Genomic DNA, 24,131 nt, shown 5'->3' on the forward strand with positions numbered 1-24,131 from the left:
GATCGAGCCCCACGTGGAGCTCCTTGATCAGTGGGGAGTCTGCTTCTCACTCTCCCGCTCCGCCAGCTTGTGTTCCCTCTCTTGCTGTGTCTCTTTCTGTCAAATTAAAAAAAAAAACTTAAAAAAAAAAAAAAAAGCTCTGCTGTATTTGAATTGCCTATTTTGGAGCCGGGAGTTAAATAATTGTCCGTGGTGACCTCGTTCTGCCTTACCAGTCTGAGGACAGTGTCATCCCCTCAATTAAATACAATAATGCATTAAAACCCATTGTGGATTACTTGCTTTTTATTTTTATTTTTTTTAAGATTTTATTTATTTATTTGACAGAGAAAGATCACAGTAGGACAGAGGAAGGGAAGAGATCACAGAGAGAGAGGAAGGGAAGCAGGCCCCCTGCTGAGCAGAGAGCCGGATGCGGGACTTGATCCCAGGACCCTGAGATCATGACCTGAGCCGAAGGCAGCGGCTTAACCCACCCAGCCACCCAGGCGCCCCAGGATTACTTGCTTTTTAATACTTTTCTTTTTCTTATATGTGCTCTGCCACAGAACCTGTAATAGGAAAAAAGGTGTTGGAGCACTTTCTGTGAAATGCTTAATCTGACTGCATATCAGTATGGGACCACTAGAGGGCGAGCTCCCTCTAGCAACTCTAGCCCAACTGTAGGAAATATTGCACAAATGTCCTGGTGACTGAGAAGGTAAATTTAAAAAGAAAGACATAAAAGAAAGACTCAAGAGACATATTTATGGAGTCTAAACATGCTTTTGATGTAAATTTTGTTGGGAATGTAGAAAAATTGCTGTTTAGGTAGGCAGAAAATGAAGTAGAGAATTAGAATTTCTTTAGACTTTAATACTTAAATAAATATTTGAATGGGGATAATTTTAATAACCCCCCCATCAAAATAGATGTTTAATAGGTAGTAAAGTGTAGTAATGTTTATAAAGTGTAGTAATGGTTATAGCATGGATTTGGGAAGGAACAAATTGCCGTGGTACAAAATTTTGCTTTGCCACTTACTGGCTTTTTAACTTTGGACAAGTTACTTAACATTTTTTGCCTTAGTTTCCTCATGTGCAGTATGAGGATAATAGTTCCTACCTTACTAGGTTATTGTGACAACAAAATTAAAATTTTAAAGTGCTCAGGACAGGGTCTGGCATGCGGTACTACTACTACTGCTGCTTGGTGGCTTTTCTAATTCTCAGTATCAGGGTATGCAATGAAATGGTAAGTATAAGGGTAAAGTGATGTGACTTCCTTTCTTTTTTAAAAGAAAATTTGGGAATACAACATATTCATTTGATACATTTATATATTTTAATAGGAGTACCACTGTTGTGTTGCTAACACCTTTTTTTTTTTTTTTTTTTTAAGATTTTACTTGTTTTAGAAAGAGAAAGCTTATGGCCTCTGGGGGAGGTGGCATTTTGAGCAGACTCTGCTGAGCGTGGAGCCTGGTGCAGGGCTTGACCTCAGGATCCTGAGATCATGACTTGAGCTGAAACCAAGAGTCAGTTGCTTAATAAACTGAGGCACCCAGGTGCCCCTAGAAGCTAACACTTCTAGTTGACATCACAAATTTATCATATTTATTTGATACTTATTTCTTTTTCTGGTGAGAACAATTAAGATCTAGTCTCTTACCTTTTTGAAGTTTATAATGCAGTATTGTGTATAATCACCATGCTGTGGGTTAGGCCTCCAGGACTGACTTATCTACTGGTTTCAGGTTTGTACCCTTAAACCTCATCTCACCAACCCCCCACCATCTAGTGCCTGGTAACCACCAATCTACTTTTTGTTTCATGAGTTTGGCTTTTTTCAATTTCATATATAAGTAATAACATATAATATTTGTCTTTCTCTGTCTGACTTATCTCATTTAGCATTGCCCTTCAAGGTCATTCTACATTGTTGCATACATATATAAAAACACGTATATCTTTTTTAATCATAAATGAACACAGGTTGTTTCTATATTTTGGCCTTTGTGAGCAATGCTGCAATAAACATGAGAGTGCTTATAGGTTTTTGATTCCCTATTTTCATTACTTTTGGGTGTATACCTAGAAGTGGATCATTTGGCAGTTTTACTTTTGGTGTTTTGAGGGACCTCTGTACTGTTTTCAATAGTGCTGTACTAATTTGTCTTTCTGTCAATAGTGTAGAAGGGTTCCCTTTTCTCCACATCCTTGCCAACACTTGTTATCTCTTGTCATCTTAACAACAGCCATCCTAAAAGGTGTGAGTTGATATTTCATTGTGGTTTTTCTTTGCATTTCCCTGATGATGACTGTGTTGAGTATGTTTTTATGTGAATGGGCCCCAAGCATCACTCCTGCCAGTCTGGGCCCACCATAGGGCTTGGAATGGAGTAAAGTAGAAATGGTATCTTTGTGGTCTTGAGTCACACTGAAACAGTTGACTGCTTATGGTTCTAAATAAACATAACCTACCTTTTGTAAATGAAAGAAAAAAGAGCTGCCAGCCATTTTATGTCTTTCTTGGAAAAATATATCTAGTTTCTCTGCCCAATTTTAATTTCATTGTTTATTACTGAGTTGTAGGAGTTTTTATATATTTTGGGTAATATAGTTTCTCAAATATACTTTGTAAATATTTTTTCCCATTCCATAGGTTGTCTTCATTTTTTAAAAAAGATTTTCTTTATTGAGAGAGAGAGAGAGAACAGGAGTTGGAGGGGGGTGAGGGGCAGAGGGTGAGGGAGAAGCAGACTTTCTGCTGAGCAGGGAGCCTGATGTGGGGCTCCATCCTAGGATCCCAAGATCATAATCTGAGCCAAAGGCAGATGTGTGACCAATTGAGCCACCCAGGTGCCCCATCTTCATTTTTTAAAATGTTTCTCTTGTGCAGAAGCTTTTTAGTTTGACGAAGTTCCACTGAACGATTTTTACTGTTGTTGCTTCTATACTTGAGGTTGTATCTAAAAAATCATTGCCAAGACCAATGCCAGGGAGTTTCCTCCCTGTTTTCTTAACAGGAGTTTTACTGTATCAGATCTTACATTTAAGTCTTTAACCTATTTTGAGTTAATTTTTAAGAGTGCTGTAAGATCCGGGGTCCAATTTCATTTTTCTGCATGTGGTAATCCAGTTTTCTGAACAGCATTTGTTAAAGTCACTGTTCTTTTCTCAATGAGTGTTCTTGGCGCCCTGGTCAGATAAATGCAGAGGTTTATTTCTGGGCTCTCTGTTATGTTCCATTGGTTTTTATGTCTGTTTTTATGCCATTACTATACTGTTTTAAATACTATAGCTTTGTAGAGTACTTTAAAATCAGGAACTATAATGCCATTGGCTTTGTCCTTTTCCTCCAGATTGCTTCGGCCATTACTTTGGAGTGTACTTTTGTGGTTCCATACAAATTTTAGGATTGTTTTTTCTATTTCTGTGAAAGATGCTATTGGAATTTTGATAGAGATTGCATTGACTCCTTAGATGGTTGGGTAATGTGGACATTTTAACAATATTTATTCTTTCAATTGATGAACACTGGGTATATCTTTCCATTTTTTTCTTTTCAGTTTCTTTCGTCAAAGTTGCAGTGTTTGGTGTGTAGAAATTCACCCTCTTCGTTGAATTTATTCCTAAAGTATTTTGTTGTTTTTGATGCTATTGTGAATGGGATTGTTTTCTTTATAACTTTTTCAATTGTTTCATTGTTAATATAGAAATACAACTGATTTTTGTATGTTTATTTTGTAACTTGCCGCTATACTGAATAGGTTTATTAATTCTAACAGTTTTTTTGGTGCAGTCTAGGATTTTTTTATATATAAAATCATATCATCTGCAGAGACAATTTTACTATTTCTTTGATTTGGATGATTTTTATTTCTTTTTCTTGCCTGATTGCTTTAGCTTCCAGGACTATGTTTAATAGGAATGGTGGGTGGGATTTCTTTTCTTGTTCCTGGTCTTAGAGGAAAAGGTTTCAACTTTGCATTATTGTGAATGTTATCTGTAGGCTTATCATATATATATGGCCTATATCATGCTGAGGTATAGTTCTTCTGTAACCAATTTATTGAGAGTTTTTATAATGAAAGGATGTTATATTTTGTCAAATGTTTTTTCTATATCTATTGAGATGATCTGTAATTTTTTTGTCTTTCATTTTATTAATATGGTATGTGATGGTTCATGATTTGCATACATTGAACTCTTGTTGCATCCCAGGGCTGAATCCCACCTGATCAGAGTGTAAGATGATTTTAAGGTGCTTTTGAATTTAGTCTGGTAATATTCTGTTGAGAATCTTTGTATCTGTGTTCATCAGGAATATTGGCCTATAATTTTCTTATTGTATCTTTATCTGGCATTGGTATCAAGGTAATGTTAGCCTTGTAAAATGAGTTTGGGAGTATTTTCTCCTCTTGAATTTTTTGAAAGAGTTTGAGAAGGGTTGGTGTCAATTTTTTTTTACACATTTGGTGGAATTCTCCATAAAATCATCTGGTTTTGGACTTTTCTTTGTTGGTAGGTTTTGGATTTCTGATTTAAAATCCATACTTGTTATTGATCTGTTCACATTTTTTGTTACTTACTGATTCAGTGTTCATAGGCTCTATGTTCCTCGGGAATGTTCATTTTTCTAGGTTATCCAGTTTATTGACATATAATTGTTCATAGTAATCTCTTATTATTCTCTGTACTTCTGTAGTACCAGATGTAATGTCTCCTCTTTCTTTTTTTTTTTTTTTTAAAGTTGACAGATAGAACTTTTTTTTTTAAAGATTTTATTTATTTATTTGACAGAGAGAAATCACAAGTAGTTGGAGAGGCAGGCAGAGAGAGAGAGAGGAGGAAGCAGGCTCCCCGCTGAGCAGAGAGCCCCATTCGGGACTCTATCCCAGGACCCTGAGCCGAAGGCAGCGGCTTAACCCACTGAGCCACCCAGGCGCCCTCCTCTTTCATTTTTGATTTTACTTAAAATTTGAGTAGTCTTTTTTTCTTAGCCTTGTTAATTATATCTTTTCAAAACACCAGCTCTTAGTTTTGTTGATCTTTTCTATCATTTTTCTGGTTTCTGTTTTATTTATCTTCACTCTGACCTTTGTAATTTCATTCCTTGCACTAAATTTGGGCTTTGTGTTTCTTTCTCTAGTTCCTTGAGGTGTAAAGTGAGGTTGTTTGAGATCTTTCTTTTTTCTTGGTGTAAGCTTGTATCACTATAAACTTACCTTTTAGAATTACTTTTGTAGCCTTGCATAAGTTTTGGTATGTTGTGTTTTTGTTTGTTTAAAATTTTTTTTTGTTTCCTGTTTGATTTCTTTGACATATTAGTTGCTCAGGAATGTGTTAATCTTCATATATTTGTGAATTTTCTAGCTTTCCTCCTATTACTGATTTCTAGTTTCATACCATTGTGGCTGAAGAAGATCCTTGGTATGATTTCAGTCTTAAATTTCCTAAGATTTTTTTTTTTAAGATTTTATTTATTTATTTGACAGAGCGAGAGAGATCACAAGCAGGCAGGCAGATAGAGAGGAGGAAGCAGGCTCCCTGCCAAGCAGAGAGCCCGATGTGGGGCTTGATCCTAGGATCCTGGGATCATGACCCGAGCCGAAGGCAGAGGCTTTAACCCACTGAGCACCCAGGCACCCAAGAGTCTGTTTTTTTGTCTCTTGTTTTCTTTCTTAAATTCCACATGTGAATGAAATCATATGGTATTTGTCTTTCTCTATCTGACTTATTTCACTTAGCATTATACCCTCTAGGGCCATTCACGTCGCATATGGCAAGATCTCATTCTTTTTTATGGCTGTGTAATATCCCTTGTATATAGCACCACATCTTTATCCATTTATCTATTGATGGATACTTGGGTTGCTTCCATTTCTTGGCTATTGTAAATAATACTGCAATAAATATAAGAGGTACCCCTATCTTTTTGAACTAGTGTTCTTTTTTTTTTAAGGTAAGTATTCAGTGGTGGAATTACTGGATTATATTTCTATTTTTAATATTTTTAAAAATTTTTAAAAAAGATTTTATTTATTTATTTGACAGATACAGATTACAAGTAGGCATAGAAGCAGGCAGAGAGAGAGGAGGGGAAGCAGGTCCCCTGCTGAGCAGAGAGCCTGATGTGGAACTCAATCCCAGGACCCTGAGATCATGACCTGAGCTGAAGGCAGCGGCTTAACCCACTGGGCCACCCAGGCGCCCTATTTTTAATTTTTTGAGGAATCTCCATACTGTTTTCCATAGTAGCTGCACCAATTTGCATCCCCACCAATGGTGCAGGAGGGTTTTTCTTCATATTCTTGCCAACACTCATTTCTTGTCTTTTTGATTTTAACCATTCTGACAAATGTGAGGTGATCACTCCTTGTGGTTTTGATTTGCATTTCCCTGATGATTAATGATCTTGAGCATCTTTTCATGTGTTTTGGCTATCTGTATGTCTTCAGAAAATGTTCAGTTCCTCTGCCCATTTTTAGTAGGATTATTTGGTTTTTTTGGAGTGTTGCATTGTATAAATTCTCTAAATATTTTGGATATTCACCCCTTATTGGATATATCATTTGTAGATATATTTCCCTGTTGAGTTGGTTGCCTTTTTGTTGATTGTTTCTTTCACTGTGTAAAAGTTTTTCATTTTGATGTAGTTGTGGTAATTTATTTTTGCTTTTGTTTTCCTTGTTTGAGGAGTTGCCTGTGTTTTTTTTCTGGGAATTTTATGGTTTTAGGTGTCACAATTAGGTCTTTAACATTTTGAGTTTATTTTTGTGTATGGTTTAAGAAAGTGGTCTAGTTTCATTCTTTTGCATGTAGTTGTTCAGTTTTCTCAGTACCACTTGTTGACGAGATGGTCTTTTCCCCATTGTTTGTTATTCCTTCCTTTCATGTAAGTAATTGACCATTCAGGTGTGAGTTTATTTCTGGGCTCTCTGTTCTGTTCCATTGACCTATGTGTCTTTTGTGCCAGTACTGTACTGTTTTGATTATTTCAGTTTTGTAGTAAATCGTAAAATCTGGAATTGTGATACCTCCAGCTTTGTTTTTCTTCGGAGAAGATCATTTTGGATTAAGATTTTGTGGTGATCTCTACACTCATGAATTTGACTTCCAAGTCTCTCCACAGGTTTGGACTATTTTTAGCTGTTATTTCTTTAAATAGCTTTCTGTCCCTTTCTCCATCTTTTTTTTTTTTTTTTAAAAGATTTTTAAAATTTATTTGGCAGACAGAGAGCACAAGTAGGCAGAGAGGCAGACAGAGAGAGAACGGGGGGAAGCAGGCTCCCTGCCAAAGCAGAGAGCCTGATGCGGGACTCCATCCCAGGACCCCAGGATCATGACCTGAGCCGAAGGCATTGGCTTAACCCACTGAGGTTAACCCCTTAACCCCACCCAGGTGCCCCCCTGCCCTTTTTTAAAGATTTTTAAAAAATTTATTTGACTGACAGAGAGCACTAGTAGGCAGAGAGGCAGGCAGAAAGAGAGGGGGAATCTTTCTCCATCTTTTATCCTTCAGGAACTCTACTAAAATGATTGTTTTTTGTAGACTTTTGTCTTCTCTTTTCATTCTTTTTTTCTTTTTGCTCTCTAACTGGGTAATTTCAATTGATATGTCTTTTAGATCACTGATTATTCTTCTTGGTTAAGTCTGCTGTTGAAGCTTTCTGTTGAATTCTCCAATCATTATATTCTTCAGCTATACAATTTCTGTTTTTATTTTGTTTTTTTAAGATTTTACTTAGAGAGAGCATGAGCAGGGTGAGGGACAGTGAGAGAGACAGGCTGCCTACTGAGCAGGGAATTTGATTTTTTTTTCCTTATGCTATCTATTGAGCTTCTCATTTTTTTCTTGTATTGTTTTTCACGATCATTAAATTGTTTTTTCTGTTTTCTTATAGCTCTCCGAGCATCTTTAGAACAATTATTTTGAGTTTCTTTGCCAGGTAATTCCTGGATCTCTCATTCTTTGGGGTTAGTTACTAGAGGTTTACTGTATTTCTCTGCATTTTTCCCCAATTCTTCATTATTCCTTTAGTGTAGTATGGTTTCCCGAATATTTGAAGAAACAGCCCCTCTTTTGGCTTAACTTCGATGAGGGAAGACTTACCTGTGGGTGGGCACATATTGGAGCATGCTGTAACCCCAGTTCTAGTGGTGCATGGTGTTAACTGCTGGGATGTGTAGTTGTACTATCTATCGGGTGGGGCATGGTGGGCCTTTGGCTCAGACCATTGGGGTCTACAGCACTGACAGTTGTTTTTGGCAAGCACTGCAAGGTCTACAGAGGCTGTGAGGGCTCTTGGAGTCCTCAGTGGTGCCTCCAGCACCCCACCAGGTGGGGCCCGGCTAGGGACCAGGACAGACAGAGTGGTGACTGGAGCTTTTGGTATGCACATACTTGGCTGTGGGGACCAGTCGTAAGCGCTGTTAAGTGATGGAGGCCAGCTGCAGACACATGTGGTAGTTGGGGCAGGGCAGGGAGCAAGGGCTGGAGCCAGCTTTGGGCTCACTGGCAGCTACAGGGCTCTTGCTATTGGTGTATTCTCCTCTGGTTGCATGGTCTCCCTTTCCGGCTGTGTGCCCCATAGTGGTGGTTACTGATGGACATCAGGTTGGTAGTATGCAAGTGCATAGCTGGAGAAGCTAGACTCACGTGCACATGATGTTTAGGGTAATCTTTTGGGGTCTATGCTAGCATCTTGTATTTTAACAGGAACCTTGGTTGGCTGCTGGTGTGATTCAAGGGCTCTGGAAAGGGTGGCAGGGAGTGTGTGCGGAGAGGGGGCTAATGTGAGCAAATGTGAATACCTGTGAGGCAAAAGCTGGTGAAATTGTCAGGGACTCTGCTGTGATCATTACTTTCTGAAGTGGCAGAATCTGTGGGGTTTGTCTGTAGAGCATGTCACTGAACTATGACATGTGACCTGTGACTCATATAGCTGCCTTTGGTTGCCTCTGCTGTTTTTCCTTGTTCCTAGCTGTCTCTGTGCATTTCAGCTCTGCCGTCTAGGTGGGATGAAATTGAAGTGAGACCATGAAGCTGATCACTAATCCCTTTTTTTCCTTTTCTGGTAAAGGGAGCTCTTTCTAGCTGGGAAGAACCTTCTTGGTGCTGAGCAGTGTTGCCTTGGGTGAAGGGGTAGGGTGTGGTGGGAAAAGACAGGCAAAATAAAAGAAATAAAACTTTTTCTTCTCTTTCTGTGTTCTTATTCTCTGGTTTTTTGTTCTATTGTATTGCTAAAGTTTCTGAAATAGACTCCAGAGCTCTTCAGAACTGTTTTTGTTCATGGATCTGTTCAAAGATCTGTTGATCTTTGAGGGGAGACAGAGGCTGGGTTCTCATATATCACCATTTTGGTGATATTGAAAAATAATTATCCAGTTCCTTTATATCTGATGGAACAAGATATTTCAGATTCACCTTGTATTTTCCTATTGGTTATTCTTTTTAATCTAAAACCCAGGGAGAGGTATTACTGATGGGTGGTCTGTGCTTTGCTGTGACAAAGCTTTTTAGTTTGATATAGCCACACTTGTTTATTTTTGCTTTTGTTGCCTTTGCTTTTGTGTCAAATAACAATACTATATTATATACTTAAACCTTGTTGAGAATGTAGATTAGTCATGTGAAGGGATGGATGTGTTAACTAATCCTACAGTAGTACTCATTTTACAGTCTATATGTGTATCAATCATCACTTTATACACTTTATATGTTGATGTCTCAATAAAACTGGAAAAAATGACAAATACTGTATGATCTCAATTATAGTAGAATTTAAAGAAGTTGGTTGCTGAGGAGTGGGAGCCAAGAGAAAGGGTGCATGCATCCCTTTGGATTACTGTTTTTGTATTTTGGGGGTAAATACCCAGTACTGTGATTCCTGGATTATAGGCTAGTTCTATTTTCAACTTTTTGAGGAACCTCCATGCTGTTTTCCAGAGGATCCGTACCACCTTGCATTCCCACCAACAGTGTAGGAGGGTTCCCCTTTCTCCACATCCTCGCCAACATCTCTTGTTTCCTGACTTTTTAATTTTAGCCAATCTGACTGGTGTGAGGTGGTATCTCACTGTGGTTTTGATTTGTATTTCCCTGATGCCGAGTGATGTTCAGCACTTTTTCATGTGTCTGTTGGCCCTCTGGATGTCTTCTTGGGAGAAATGTCTGTTCATGTCCTCTGACCATTTCTTGATTGGATTGTTTGTTCTTTGGGTGTTGAATTTGATAAGCTCTTTATAGATTTTGGATACTAGTTCTTTATCTGATGTATCATTTGCAGATATCTTCTCCCATTCTGTCGCTTGTCTTTTGGTTTTGTTGACTGTTTTCTTTGCTGTGCAAAAGCTTTTAGTCTTGATGAAATCCCAATAGTTCATTTTTGCCCTTGCTCCCCTTTCCTTTGGTGATGTTTCTAGGAAGAAGTTGCTGAGGCTGAGGTTGAAGAGGTTGCTGCCTGTGTTCTCCTCAAGGATTTTGGTGGATTTCTCTCTCACATTGAGGTTTTTCATCCATTTTGAGTCTATTTTTGTGTGTGGTATAAGGAAATGGTCCAGTTTCATTTTTCTGCATGTGGCTGTCCAATTTTCCCAACACCATTTGTTGAAGAGACTGTCTTCATTTCCACTGGACATTCTTTTTTTAAAAGATTTTATTTATTTATTTGACAGACAGAGATTACAAGTAGGCAGAGAGGCAGTCAGAGAGAGGAGGAAGCAGGCTCCCTGCTGAGCAGAGAGCCTGAGGTAGGGCTCAATCCCAGAACCCTGGGATCATGACCTGAGCCAAAGGCAGAGGCTTTAGCCCACTGAGCGCCCCAGGTGCCCCTCCACTGGACATTCTTTCCTGCTTTATTAAAGATTAGTTGACCATAGAGTCGAGGGTCCTTCTGGGCTCTCTATTCTGTTCCATTGATCTATGTGTCTGTTTTTGTGCCAGTACTGTACTGTCTTGATGATGACAGCTTTGTCATAGAGCTTGAAGTCTGGAATGGTGATGCTGCCACCTTTGGTTTTCTTTTTCAATATTCCTCTGGCTATTCGAGGTCTTTTCTGGTTCCATATAAATTTTAGGATTATTTGTTCCATTTCTTTGAAAAAAGTGGATGGTATTTTGATAGGGATTGCATTAAATGTGTAGATTGCTCTAGGTAGCATAGACATTTTCACAATATTTGTTCTTTCAATCCATGAGCATGGAACGTTCTTCCATTTCGTTTTGTCTTCCTCAATTTCTTTCATGAGTACTTTATAGTTTTCTGAGTACAGATTCTTTGCCTCTTTGGTTACGTTTATTCCTAAGTATCTTACGGTTTTGGGTGCAATTGTAAATGGGATTGACTCCTTAATTTCTCTTTATTCTGTCTTGCTATTGGAGTATAAAAATGCAACTGATTTCTGTGCATTGATTTTATATCCTGACACTTGACTGAATTCTCTGTATGAGTTCTAGCAGTTTTGGAGTGGAGTCTTTTGGGTTTTCCACATAAAGTATCATATCATTTGCAGAGAGTGAGAGTTTGACTTCTTCCTTGCTGATTTGGATGTCTTTTATTTCTTCTTTTGTCTGATTCCTGAGGCTAGGACTTCTAGTACTATGTCAAATAGCAGTGGTGATAGTAGACATCCTTGCTGTGCTCCTAACCTTAGGGGAAAAGCTTTCAGTTTTTCCCCATTGAGAATGATATTCACTGTGGGTTTTTCATAGATGGCTTTTATGATATTGAGGTATGTACCTCTATCCCTATACTGTGAAGAGTTTTGATCAAGAAAGGAAGTTCTACTTTGTCAAATGCTTTTTCAGCATCTATTGGGAGTGTCATATGGTTCTTGTTCTTTTTTATTTTTTTTATTAATGTATTGTATCACATTGATTGATTTGTGGATGTTGAACCAACCTTGGAGCCCAGGAACAAATCCTACTTGATGATGGTGAATAATCCTTTTAATGTACTGTTGGACCCTATTGGCTACTCTTTTGGTGAGAATTTTTGCATCCATGTTCATCAGGGATATTGGTCTGTCTGATAGGGTCTTTAACTTTGTCTGATTTCAGGATCAAGGTAATGCTGTCGTCATAAAATGCATTTGGATGTTTTCCTTCCACTTCTATTCTTTGGAACAGTTTCAGGAGACTAGGTATTGATTCTTTTTTAAATGTTTGGTACAATTCCTCTTGGAAGCCGTCTGGCCCAGGGCTCTTGTTTATTGGGAGATTTTTGAAGACTGCTTCAATCTCCTTACTGGTTATGGGTCTGTTCAGGTTTTCTCTTTCTTCCTGGTTCATTTTTGGTATTTTATATGTTTCTAGGAATGCATTCATTTCTTCCAGATTTTCAAATTTGCTGGCATATAGTTCTTTATAATATGTTCTTATAATTATTTGTATTTCTTTGGTGTTAGTTGTGATCTCTCCTCTTTCATTCATGATTTTATTTATTTGGGTCCTTTCTCTTTTCCTTTTGGTAAGTCTGGCCAGGGGTTTATCAATCTTATTAATTCTTTCAAAGAACCAGCTCCTAGTTTCATTGCTCTGTTCTACTATTCTTTTGGTTTCCTTCATTGATTTCCGTTCTGATCCTTATTACCTTTTTTCTCCTACTGGGTTTAAGCTTTATTTCTTGGTTTTTCTCTAACTTCTGTTGGTGTAGGGTTAGATTGTGTATTTAAGAACTTCCTTGTTTCTTTTTTTTTTTAAAAGATTTTATTTATTTATTTAACAGAGAGAGAGAGAGAGAGATCACAAGTAAGCAGAAAGAGAAGGGGGAAGCAGGCTCCCTGCGGAGCAGGGAGACTGACACGGGGCTTGATCCTGAGATCATGACCTGAGCCCAAGGCAGAGGCTTAACCCATTGAGCCACCCAGGTGCCCCGAGACCTTCTTTGTTTCTTGAGAAAGACTTTTATTGCTGTATACTTTTCTCTCAGGATCACCTTTGCTGTATCCCAAAGATTTTGAATAGTTGTTTTCATTTTCATTTGTTTCCATTTTTTAAAAAAAATTGTTCTTTAAGGGGTGCCTGGGGGGCTCAGTGGGTTGGGCCTCTGCCTTTGGCTCAGGTCATGATCTCGGGGTCCTGGGATCGAGCCCCGCATCTGGCTCTCTGCTCAGCAGGGAGCCTGCTTTCCCTTCTCTCTTTGCCTGCCGCTCTGCCTACTTGTGATCTCTCTCTCTCTCTCTGTCAAATAAATAAAATCTTTTAAAAAAAAAATTCTTCTTTAATTTCCTGGTTGACCCATTCATTCTTTAGTAGGATACTCTTTAGCCTCCTTGGCCTGTATTTGAGTTCCTTCCAACTTCCTTCTTGTGGTTGAGTTCAGTTTCAAAGCATTGCTTTCTGGAAATATGCAGGGAATGATCCCAGTCTTTTTGTACCAGTTGAAATCTGATTTGTGACCCAGGGTGTAATCTATTCTGGAGAATGTTCCATGTGCACTAGAGAAGAATGTGTATTCTGTTGCATTGGGATGGAATGTTCTGAATATATTTGTGATGTTTATCTGGTCCAGCGTGTCATTTAAACCCTTTACTTCTTTGTTGATCTTTTGCTTAGATGATCTGTCCATTTCAGTGAGGGTGATGTTAAGGTCCCCTCCTGTTATTGTATTATTGTTGATGTGTTTCTTTGATTTTGTTATTAATTGGTTTATATAATTGGGTGCTCCTATGTTAGGGGTATAGATATTTAAAATTGTTAGATCTTCTTGTTGGACAGACCCTTTAAGTATGATACAGTGTCTTTCCTCATCTCTTCTTATAGTCTTTGGCTTAAAATCTAATTTATCTGCTCTAAGGATTGCCACCCAAGCTTTCTTTTGATGTTCATTAGCATGGTAAATTGTTTTCCACCTCCTCACTTTAAACCTGGAGTGTCTTTGGGTCTAAAATGAGTCTCTTGCAGACAGCCTATCAATGGGTCTTGTTTTTTTGTTTTATTTTGTTTTGTTTTTTATCCATTCTGATACTCTGTGTCTTTTGATTGGGGCATTTAGCCCATTTACATTAAAGGTAACTATTGAAAGATATGAATTTAGTGCCATTGTATTGCATGCAATGTGACTTTACTGTATATTATCTTTGTTCCTCTCTGGTCTGTTACTGTTAGGCTCTTTCTTTGCTTAGAGGACCCCTTTTAATATTTCCTGTAGGGCTGGTTTGGTGTTTGCAAATTCTTTTAGTTTTTGTTTGTCCTGGAAGCTTTTTATCTCTCCATTTTCAATGACAGCCTAGCTGGATATAGTATTCTTGGCTGCATATTTTTCTCATTTAGTGCTCTAAATATATCATGCCAGTTCTTTCTGGCCTGTCAGGTCTCTGTGGATAGGTATGCTGCCAATCTAATATTCCTACCATTGTATGTTACAGACCTCTTATGCCAAGCTGCTTTCAGGATTTTCTCTTTGTCACTGAGACTTGTAGGTTTTACTATTAGATGATGGGGTATTGACCTATTTTTATTGATTTTGAGGGGGATTCTCTGTGCCTCCTGAATTTTGATGCTTGTTCCCTTCCCCAGATTAGGGAAATTCTCTGCTATAATTTGCTTTAATATACCTTCTGCCTCCCTCCCCCCCTTTCTTCTTCTTCTTGGATCCCAATTATTCTAATATTGTTTCATCTTATGGTATCACTTATCTCTTGAATTCTCCCGTTATGGTCCAGTAGTTGTTTGTCTCTCTTTTACTCAGCTTCTTTATTCTCCATTGTTTGGTCCTCTATATCACTAATTCTCTCTCTGCCTCATTTATCCTAGCAGTAAGAGCTTCCATTTTTCTTTTTTAAAAGATTTTATTTATTTATTTGACAGACAGTGAGAGAGAACATGAGAGAGGAGAAGGTCAGAGGGAGAAGCAGACTCCCCGTGGAGCAGAGAGCCCGATGTGGGACTCAATCCCAGGACTCTGGGATCATGACCTGAGCTGAAGGCAGTCGCCTTACCAACTGAGCCACCCAGGTGCCCCTAAGAGCTTCCATTTTTAAAAAAAGATTTTATTTATTTATTTGACACAGAGAGAGAGATATCACAAGTAGGCAGAGAGGCAAGCAGAGAGAGAGAGAGAGGAGGAAGCAGGCTCCCCGCTGAGCAGAGAGTCCGATGTGGGGCTTGATCCCAGAACCCTGTGATCGTGACCTGAGCTGAAGGCTGAGGCTTAACCCACTGAACCACCCAGGTGCCCCAACAGTCTCCATTTTTTATTGCACTTCATTAATAGCTTTTCTAATTTCAACTTGGTTAGATTTTAGTTCTCCAGAAAGTGATTCTCTAGTATATTCTATGCTTTTTTGCAAACCCAGCTAGCATCTTTATTATCATCATTCTAAATTTTAGTTCTGATTTTTTACTAATGTCTGTATTGATTAGGTTCCTAGCCACTGGTATTGTGTCTTCTTTTTTTTTTTTTAGGTGAGTTTTTCTGCCTTGTCATTTTATTCAGAGAAGAATAGATGAATGAGAGAACAAAATACTAAAGGTAGCAATGATCCCAGAAAAAATATGCACTAACCAAATAAGAAAAGATCGGAAACTGGGAGAGAGAAAAGAAAGGTGGGGGAAATATGTTTGTTTGCATAAATTTAGAATAGAACAGAGCCACACACTTGATTTTGGGTGTATTTTGGTCTGTTAGAAGAAACTGCCTCCCAAAATTTTAAAGAAAGAAAAGCATATATACACACAGACAAACACACACACACACACACACACACACACATACAGACAAATAAGGATGAACACAAGGGATGGAATATGACTGTAAAGATGAAAATTTAAAAAAGGAATTGATAAGAATTTGGTTGAGGGGCCCCTGGTGGCTCAGTGGGTTAAAGCCTCTGTCTTCAGCTCAGGTCATGATCCCAGGGTCCTAGGATCAAGCCCCACATCGGGCTCTCTGCTCAGCGGGGAGCCTGCTTCCTCCTCTCTCTCTCTCTGCCTGCCTCTCTGCCTACTTGTGATCTCTGTCTGTCAAATAAATAAATAAAAATCTTAAAAAAAAAAAAAGTTGGTGGGAAAAAGAAGAAAAAAAACAGAAGGAGAGAATGTGATCAGAGTGGAGACTAGAACAAAGCCCTAGGCTAGATTTAGACTATATTTTGATCTGTTAGAAGAAACTGTACCCCAAAATTTTAAGGAAAGAAAAACTTATAGGGATAGAATATGATTATAAACAATGAAAACTAAAAAAGATTTTTAGAGGGTGACTGGGTGGCTCGGTTGAGTGTGTGCCTTCGGTTTGGGTCATGATCCCAGGGTCCCAGGATCAAGTCCCATTTCGGGCTCTTGCTCTGTGGGGAGTTGCTTCTTGCTGTTGTTCGGCCTGCCCCTCCCCCTGCTTGTGCTTTCTCTCTGTCAAATAAATAAATTAAAATCTTTAAAAAAAGATTTTTAGAAAGGTGTTTATAAGATAAAATAGTTTAAAAGGTTAAAATAAGAAAGGGGAAAAATTTTAAAAATAGAATAAGAAAAAGATAAAATAAAAAAAATTAACTTTGAAAGACTAAAAATCATGGGAGAAAAGCCATGAATTCTATGTGTTCCGTTTTCCTAACTCTGGAGTTTTGTAGTTCTCACTGATTGGTGAACTTGGTCTTGGCTGGATCTTCTTGGTGGATCTTCTGTGGGAGGGGCCTCTTGCAGTGATTTTCAAATGTCTTTGCCCAAGGCGGAATTGCACTACACTTGCCAGGGGCCAGGCTAAGTAATCTGCTTGGTTTTGCTTTTGGTAGCTTTTGTTCCCTGAATACTTTCCAAACAGCTTTGGAGGATGGGAATGAATAAAGCAGCCTGACAGTGTCTGGCCCATAGGAGCCAAGAGCTCAGGCCCCACTCCTCAATGCACCATGAGAGAAAAGCAGTCAGTTACTCCCGTCTCCCTGGTCTCTACCCAAACACGGAGCTCATGCAGCCTGTGGCTGAGCGTTTCTATCTCGGGTGCACGGCCCTGTTTGGAGTCTCCAAACCCAGCGGATTCTTGTAGCATGTTCCCATGCTGCTCCTCCTGGAGGAGGAAGGAGGGGCGTTCCCCAGATCTGCCACCTGTGGGGTCCCTTTTCGAAGAGTAGTGGCCCCGACTGTGCCTGGGATCATGGTTTCAGGTAATCCCAAGCTGAGAGCCCCCTCCTAAACTCCATCTCTGCATCTGGCTTCCCTGCTCTGATACCTGGGAGCTCTGCCACACTCAGATACCCTTAGTCTTTTTGTGACTGTGTGGATCCAGAGACCACACTGTCCCAGCAGGGGCTCCATTCCCCTTAGCCTCTGGAGCTGATGTCCCTCAGTGGAGACTTCTAAAAGTTCCAATTTTGTGCTCCACTGCTCTATAGTTTACTGGGAGCTGGCCCCTCCCCCCACGGTCTCTCTTCCCATATATCACCTCGGACTCACTTCTCACTACATCCTGCTTTCCAGAATGTGGTTGCTTTTCTGTTCCTAGAATTGCTGCTCTCCTCTTCCATCTCCTGTTGAGTTTGTAGGTGTTCAGAATGGTTTGATGATATCTGGCTGAACTCCTGGGACCTGATGAAATTTTGTCTCCTACTCCTCTGGGTTCTTGCTCCTCCCCTGGTTAAGTTTATTCTTAAGTATTTTATTCTTTTGATGCTGCTGTAAATGAAATTGCTTTCTTAATTTTCTTTTTGTACTGTTTATTGTTAGCATATAGACATGTAACTGACTATGACTATTGAGGTCGATTTTATGTCCTACTTTCCTGACTCTATGTATTAGTTCCAACAGTATTTTTCCAGTTTTAAAGATTTATAATTTCCATATAATATTGTATGAGTTTTAGGTGTGCAATGTGATAACCTAATATATGTATGTATTGCAAAATGATTACCTCAAAAGGTTAGTTAACACATCCATCAACTCTCATAGTTACCTTTTTGTTTTTCTTGTGGCCAGAATATTTAAGTTCTACTCCTTACCAACTCGAAATAAACAGTACAGTTTTTTTAACTATAGTCACTATGCTGTACATTACATCCCAGGATATAGATTCATCTTATAACTAGAAGTTGATACTTTTTGATTAACATTTTCCCATTTCCCCCCTACCCCAGCACCTGAACCACTATTATAGTCTATTATATGGTGGCTTTTTAATTTAAATTAAATAAATTTAATTTAATTAATTTTTAATTTTTGAGTACAGTTGACCTACAATATTACATTAGTTTCAGGTATGCAACATAGTGATTTGACAGGTTTATATATTATGTGATTCTCAGCACGAGTGTAGCTACCATCTATCACCATACAGTACTGTTGTAATACTATTGATTATATTCCTTATGCTGAGTCTTTTTTCCTGTGACTTATTCATTCTATAAGTTTGGCGTTTTTAGATTCTTTGTGTGAGATCATATAGTAATTGTTTTTCTCTAACTTATTTCAGTTAGCTTAATGTCCTTAATGTCCATTCATGTTGTCACAAATTGATCATTTCCTTCATTTTTTTGGCTGAATATTACATTGTTTATATCCCATACTTTATTCATTCATCCATTTATAGACAGGTTATTGTCATGTCCTGGTTATTGTAAATAATGCTGCAATAAACATGGGGTTGCAGATATCTCTTCAAAATAGTGTTCATTTCCTTCAGATATATGCTCAAAAGGGGGATTGCTGGATCATGTGTGGTTTTATTTTCAATCTTTTGAGGAATCTCCATATTGTTTTCCACAGTGGCTGTGCAAATTTGTATTCTTGTCAATAGCCCTTTCTCTCCACATTCTTGACAGCATTATCTTTTGATATTAGCATTTATTTTCTTTTGGTGTCTTTTGAGATTAGTAATCCTAATAGAAGTAAAGAGGTATCTCATTGTGGCTTTGATTTGCATTTTCTTAATGATCAGTAATATTGAGCATCTTCCCATGCCTACTGGCCATTTTTATGTCTTTGGAAAAATGTCTGTTTGGGTCCTTTGCCTATTTTTAATTGCAATTAAATTATTTAATTTTGTTATTGATTTATATAAGTTCCTTATATAGTTTGGATATTAACTCCTTATATGTAGCTGGTTTGTCAATATTTTTTCCCATTCCATAGGTTGCCTTTTCATTTTGTTGATTGTTTTTATACTGCGCAGAACTTATAAATTTGATGTAGTCTCACTTAAATATTTGCTTTTGTTGCCTATGTCTTTGGTGTCATATCCAAAAAAAAAATTATTGCCATGACCAATGTCAAGGAGATTTTCCTCTATGTTTTTTTCTAGAAGTTTGTTGCAGACTTACATAAAAGTTTTTAATCCATTTTGAGTTAGTTTTTTGTAGGTGGAATAGCATAGTGGTCCATTTTATTCTTTTGCATGTGGTTATCCAGTTTTACCATTTATTAAAGAGATTACCCGTTTAATATTCTTGGCTCCCTTGCCAAATATTTACTGTATTATTTGTTTTTATGCCAATATATTGTTTTGATTACTATAGATTTGTAATACAGTTTGAAATCAAGATGTGTGATGATTCAGCTTTGTTCTTTCTCAGGATTGCTTTAGCTATTTGGAGTATTTTACAGTTCCATACAAATTTTAAGATTGTTTTTTCTATTTCTGTGAAAAATGCTGTAGGTATTTAATAGATAGAGATTACATTGACTCTGTAGATGGCTTTGGTTAGTATGGACGTATTAACATTATTAAGTCTTCCAATCTATGAACATGGGATATGTTTCCATTTATTGGTGTCTTTCCCAATTTCTTTCATCAATATATATAGTTTTCAATGTACAGATTTTTCATCTCCTTGGATAAATTTATTCCTAAATGTTTTATTATTGCTATTATATATAGTATTTATTATGCCATTGTAATGGAATTGTTTTTTTAATTTATTTTCCAAGTAGTTTATTATTAAAAACAATTAATTTTTGCATTCTGCAACTTACTGAATTCATTAATTCTAACAATGTCTTGGTGGAATCTTTAAGATTTTCTATATGTAAGATTATAACATCAGCAAACGAACAATTTTACTTCTTCCTTTCTAATTTGAGTGTCTTTTATCTTTCTTTCCTTCCTTCATTCCTTTCTTCCTTCCCTTCTTCCTTTCTTTTTTATTTTCTATTTCCATTTTCCTAATGATTGCATCTGTTCATGTGCTTGTTAGCTACTGATTTTTTTTTTTTAGTTTCTATTTAAATTCTAGTTAGTTAACATACAGTGTAATATTAGTTTCAGATGTACAATATAGTGGTTCAACACTTTTGTGCAACACCTGTTGCGTATAATAACAAGTGTACTCTTTACTCCCCATCACCTATTTAACCCATCCCCCATCCACCTCCCCTCTGGTAACCATCATTTTGTTCTCTATAGTTCAGAATCTGTTTCTGGGTTTGCCTTTCTCTCTCTTTTTTCCTTTTGCTCATTTGTTTTGTTTCTTAAATTCCACATGTGAGTGAAATCATATGGTATGATTTTTCTAACTTATTTTACTTAGCATTATATTAGCTCCTTAATGTTGCAAATGGCAAGATTTCATTTTTTTATGGCTAATATTCGTGTGTGTGATGGACATTTGGGCTGTTTCCATGATTTGGCTATTATAGATAATGCTGCTATAATCATTGGGGTAGAGGTTTCCCTTTGAATTAGTATTTTTGTGTTCTTTGGGTAATATCTAGTAGTGCAATTGCTGGAGAATAGGGTAGTACTGTTTTTAGCTTTCTGAGGAAGCTCCATACTGTTTTCCAGAGTGGCTGCACCAGTTTGCATTCCCACCAATAGTTTAAGTGGGTTCCCCTTTCTCCACATCCTTGCCAACCCCTGTTGCTTCTTGTGTTTTTTATTTTAGCCATTCCCTGACAGGTGTAAGGTAGTATCTTACCGTAGTTTTGATTTGTATTTCCCTGATGATGAGTGATACTGAGTATCATTTCATGTGTCTGTTGGCCTCTGTATGTCTTCTTTGGAAAAGTGTCTATTCATATCTTCTACCAATTTTGAAATTGGATTATTCATTTTTTGGGTGTTGAGTTTTATAAGTTCTTTATGCATTTTGAATATCAGGTATGTCATTTGCAAATATCTTCTCCCATTTTGTAAGTTGCCTTTTAGTTTTGTTGATTGTTTCCTTTATTGTGCAGAAGCTTTTAATCTTGAAGTCCCAATAGCTTATTTTTGCTTTTGTATCCCTTGTCTCAGGAGACATATCTAGAAAGAAATTGCTGTGACTGATATTAAGGGGGTTACTCTACTCTCTAGGATTTTTGTGGTTTCCTGTCTCACGTTTAGGTCTTTAATCCATTTTGAATTTATTTCTGTGTACGGTATAAGAAAGTGGTCCAATTTAATTCTTTTGCATGTTACTGTTCAGTTTCCCTCACACCATTTATTGAAGAGGCTATTTCTCATTGCACAGTCTTTCCTGTATTATATTAAAAAGAAAAGAGAAAGGATCCAAATAAATAAAATCACAAATGAGAGAGGAGAAATAACAACCAACACCACAGAAATACAAACAATTATAAGAAAATATGAAAAACCATATGCCAGCAAATTGGACAACCTGGAAGAAATGGATAAATTCCTAGAAACAGAAACTACCAAAGTTGAAACAGGAAGAAATAGAAAATTTGAGCAGTCCAATAGTCTGCCAAGAAATTGAATCACTAATCACAAAGCTCTCAAAAAAAAAGTCCAGGACCAGATGGCTTCACAGGTGAATTCGACCAAACATTTAAAGAATAGTTAATACCTATTCCTCTCAAACTATTCCAAAAAATAGAAAAGGAATGAAAAGTTCCAAACTTATCCTAAGAGGCCAGCATTACCCCGATACCAAAACTAGCTAAAGACTCCACTAAAAAAGAGAACTATAGACCAATGTCTCTGATGAATACAGATGCAAAAATTCTCAAAAAAAAAATACTAACAAATTGAATTCAACAATATAATAAAAAAATAAGTCACTATGATTAAGTAGGACTTATTCCTGGATTGCAAGGGTGGCTCAATATTCACAAACCAATCAATATGATATGCCACATTAATGAAAGAAAGGAGAAGAATCATATGATCCTTTCAAAGGATACAGAAAAAGCATTTGACAAAGGACAACATCATTCATGATAAAAGCCCTCAACAAAGTAGGTTTAGAGAGAACATACCTCAACTTAATACAGGCCATATATGAAAAGCCCACAGCAAATATCATACTCAATGGGGAAAAACTAAGCTTTTTCCCTAAGATCAGGAAAAGACAAGGACATCCACTTTCACCACTGTTATTTAACAGAGCACTGGGAGACCTAGTCACAGCAATTGGGCAAAAAGAAGAAATTAAAGGCATGAAAATTGGCAAGGAAGAAATAAAACTTTGACTATTTGCAGCTGCCATGACACTATATGGAAAACCTGAAAGACTCCATCAGAAAATTGCTAGAACTGATGCACAAATTCAGTAAAGTCTCAGGGTACAAAATCAACATACAGAAATCTGTTGCATTTCTAAACACTAAAAATGAGGCAGCAGAAAGAGAAATTAAGGGACCAATCCTATTTACAATTGCACCAAAACCAAAAAGATATCTAGGAATAAATCTAACTAAAGAGTGAAAGATCTATACTCTGAAAACTAGAAAACATTGATGAGGGGCACTTGGATGGCTCAGTCAGTCAAGCATCTGACACTTAATTTTGGCTCAGGTCATAATCTCAGGGTTGTGGGATCAAACTCCATGTTGGGCTCTGTTGGGAATCTGCTTGAGATTCTCTCTCTCTCTTCCCCTTTGCCCCTCCCCCCTGCTTGTATATGCTTTCTCTCTAAAACAAATAAATAAATTATAAAAAAACAAACAAACCAACATTGATGAAAGAAATTGAGGATGACACAAAGAAATGCAAAGGTATTCCAAGCTCATGAATTGGGAGAATAAATATTATTAAAATGCCCATACTACCCAAAGCAATCTATAGATTTATACAATCCCTATTAAAATACCAACAACATTTTTCACAGAGCTAAAACAACCCTAAAATTTGTGTGAAATCACAGAGGATGCTGACTAGCCAAAGCAACCTTGAAAAAAGAAGAGCAAAGCTGGAGGCATCACAATTCTGAATTTCAAGTTATGTTACAAAGCTGTAGTGATCAAGACAGTATGGTGCTGGCACAAAAATAGACACCTAGATCAATGGGACAGCCATAGAAAACATAGAAATAAACCCACAACTATATGGGCAATTAATCTCTGATGAAGCCATTGATGTTTTAAAGATATTAAAAAAATATATTTCATTTAGGTTTTTATAGTTGTCTTCCTCAAAATGGCTGGTCTAATTTATTATGCCTGCAAATGACTGGATATGGAAGTTTAGACATCTAATATTTTACTGGAACAAGAAGATATTTTGAACCTTCATATAGTGGACTGAATAATGGGCCCCCAAAGACGTTCACACTCTAAGCCCAGAAACCTGTGAATATGTTACATTCAATAGGATAAGAGGTTTTACAGATACTAATAAATTAAGGATTTTGAGATAGATTATCCTAGAATATCTGGGTGGGCTTAATGGACTAAAGAAAACTTACAAGAAAAAAGTAGAGGGATCAGAGTCAGGGAAGGAGATATGATGACAAAAATAGTGGTCAGAGTTAGAGAGATTTGAAAATACTATACAACTTGCTTTGAAGATGGAAGTAGGGACCATGAATCAAAGAATGTACATGGTTTCTAGAAGCTGGAAGAGGCAAGGAAATGGATTTACCTCTAGAGCTACAAAAGGAACACAGCCCTGCCAACTCATTCTAAACTTCTGATCTTTAGTGCTATAAGATAATAAACTTATGTTGTTTTAAGTCACAAGAGTTTGTGTTAATTCTTTATAGCAGCATTAGGGAACTAATATACCTTTGAATTTTAGTTGAGTGTTATCAAGGGCTCAGCAGAGCTGACAAGAGAGCTAAGCTGCCAGCTTACACATAGATTTTTTTTGGCTGGGGACCAGACACCTGGTGGTTACCCCTTTTATTTTTTTAAGAGAGAAAGAGGGAGTCCAGTTGTGCAAAAGCAGGAAGAGGGGCAGAGGGAGAGGGAGAGAGAGAATCTCAAGGAGGCTCCATGCCCAGCACAGAGCTTGACAAGGGGCTCGATCCCATGACCCTGACACCATGTCCTGAGCTGAAATCAAG

General features: G+C 37.5%; 1 protein-coding gene across 1 annotated transcript in view; it reads left to right on the forward strand.

The window, feature by feature from the left end:
• The window catches only part of LOC132019884 (C-type lectin domain family 4 member D-like), a 79,516-nt gene that overhangs the window by 1,761 nt on the left and 53,624 nt on the right, over window positions 1–24,131 (forward strand). The window lies entirely within an intron of this gene.

Source organism: Mustela nigripes, chromosome 6 (genome assembly GCF_022355385.1).
Source record: "Mustela nigripes isolate SB6536 chromosome 6, MUSNIG.SB6536, whole genome shotgun sequence".
NCBI classification, from domain to species: Eukaryota; Metazoa; Chordata; class Mammalia; order Carnivora; family Mustelidae; genus Mustela; species Mustela nigripes.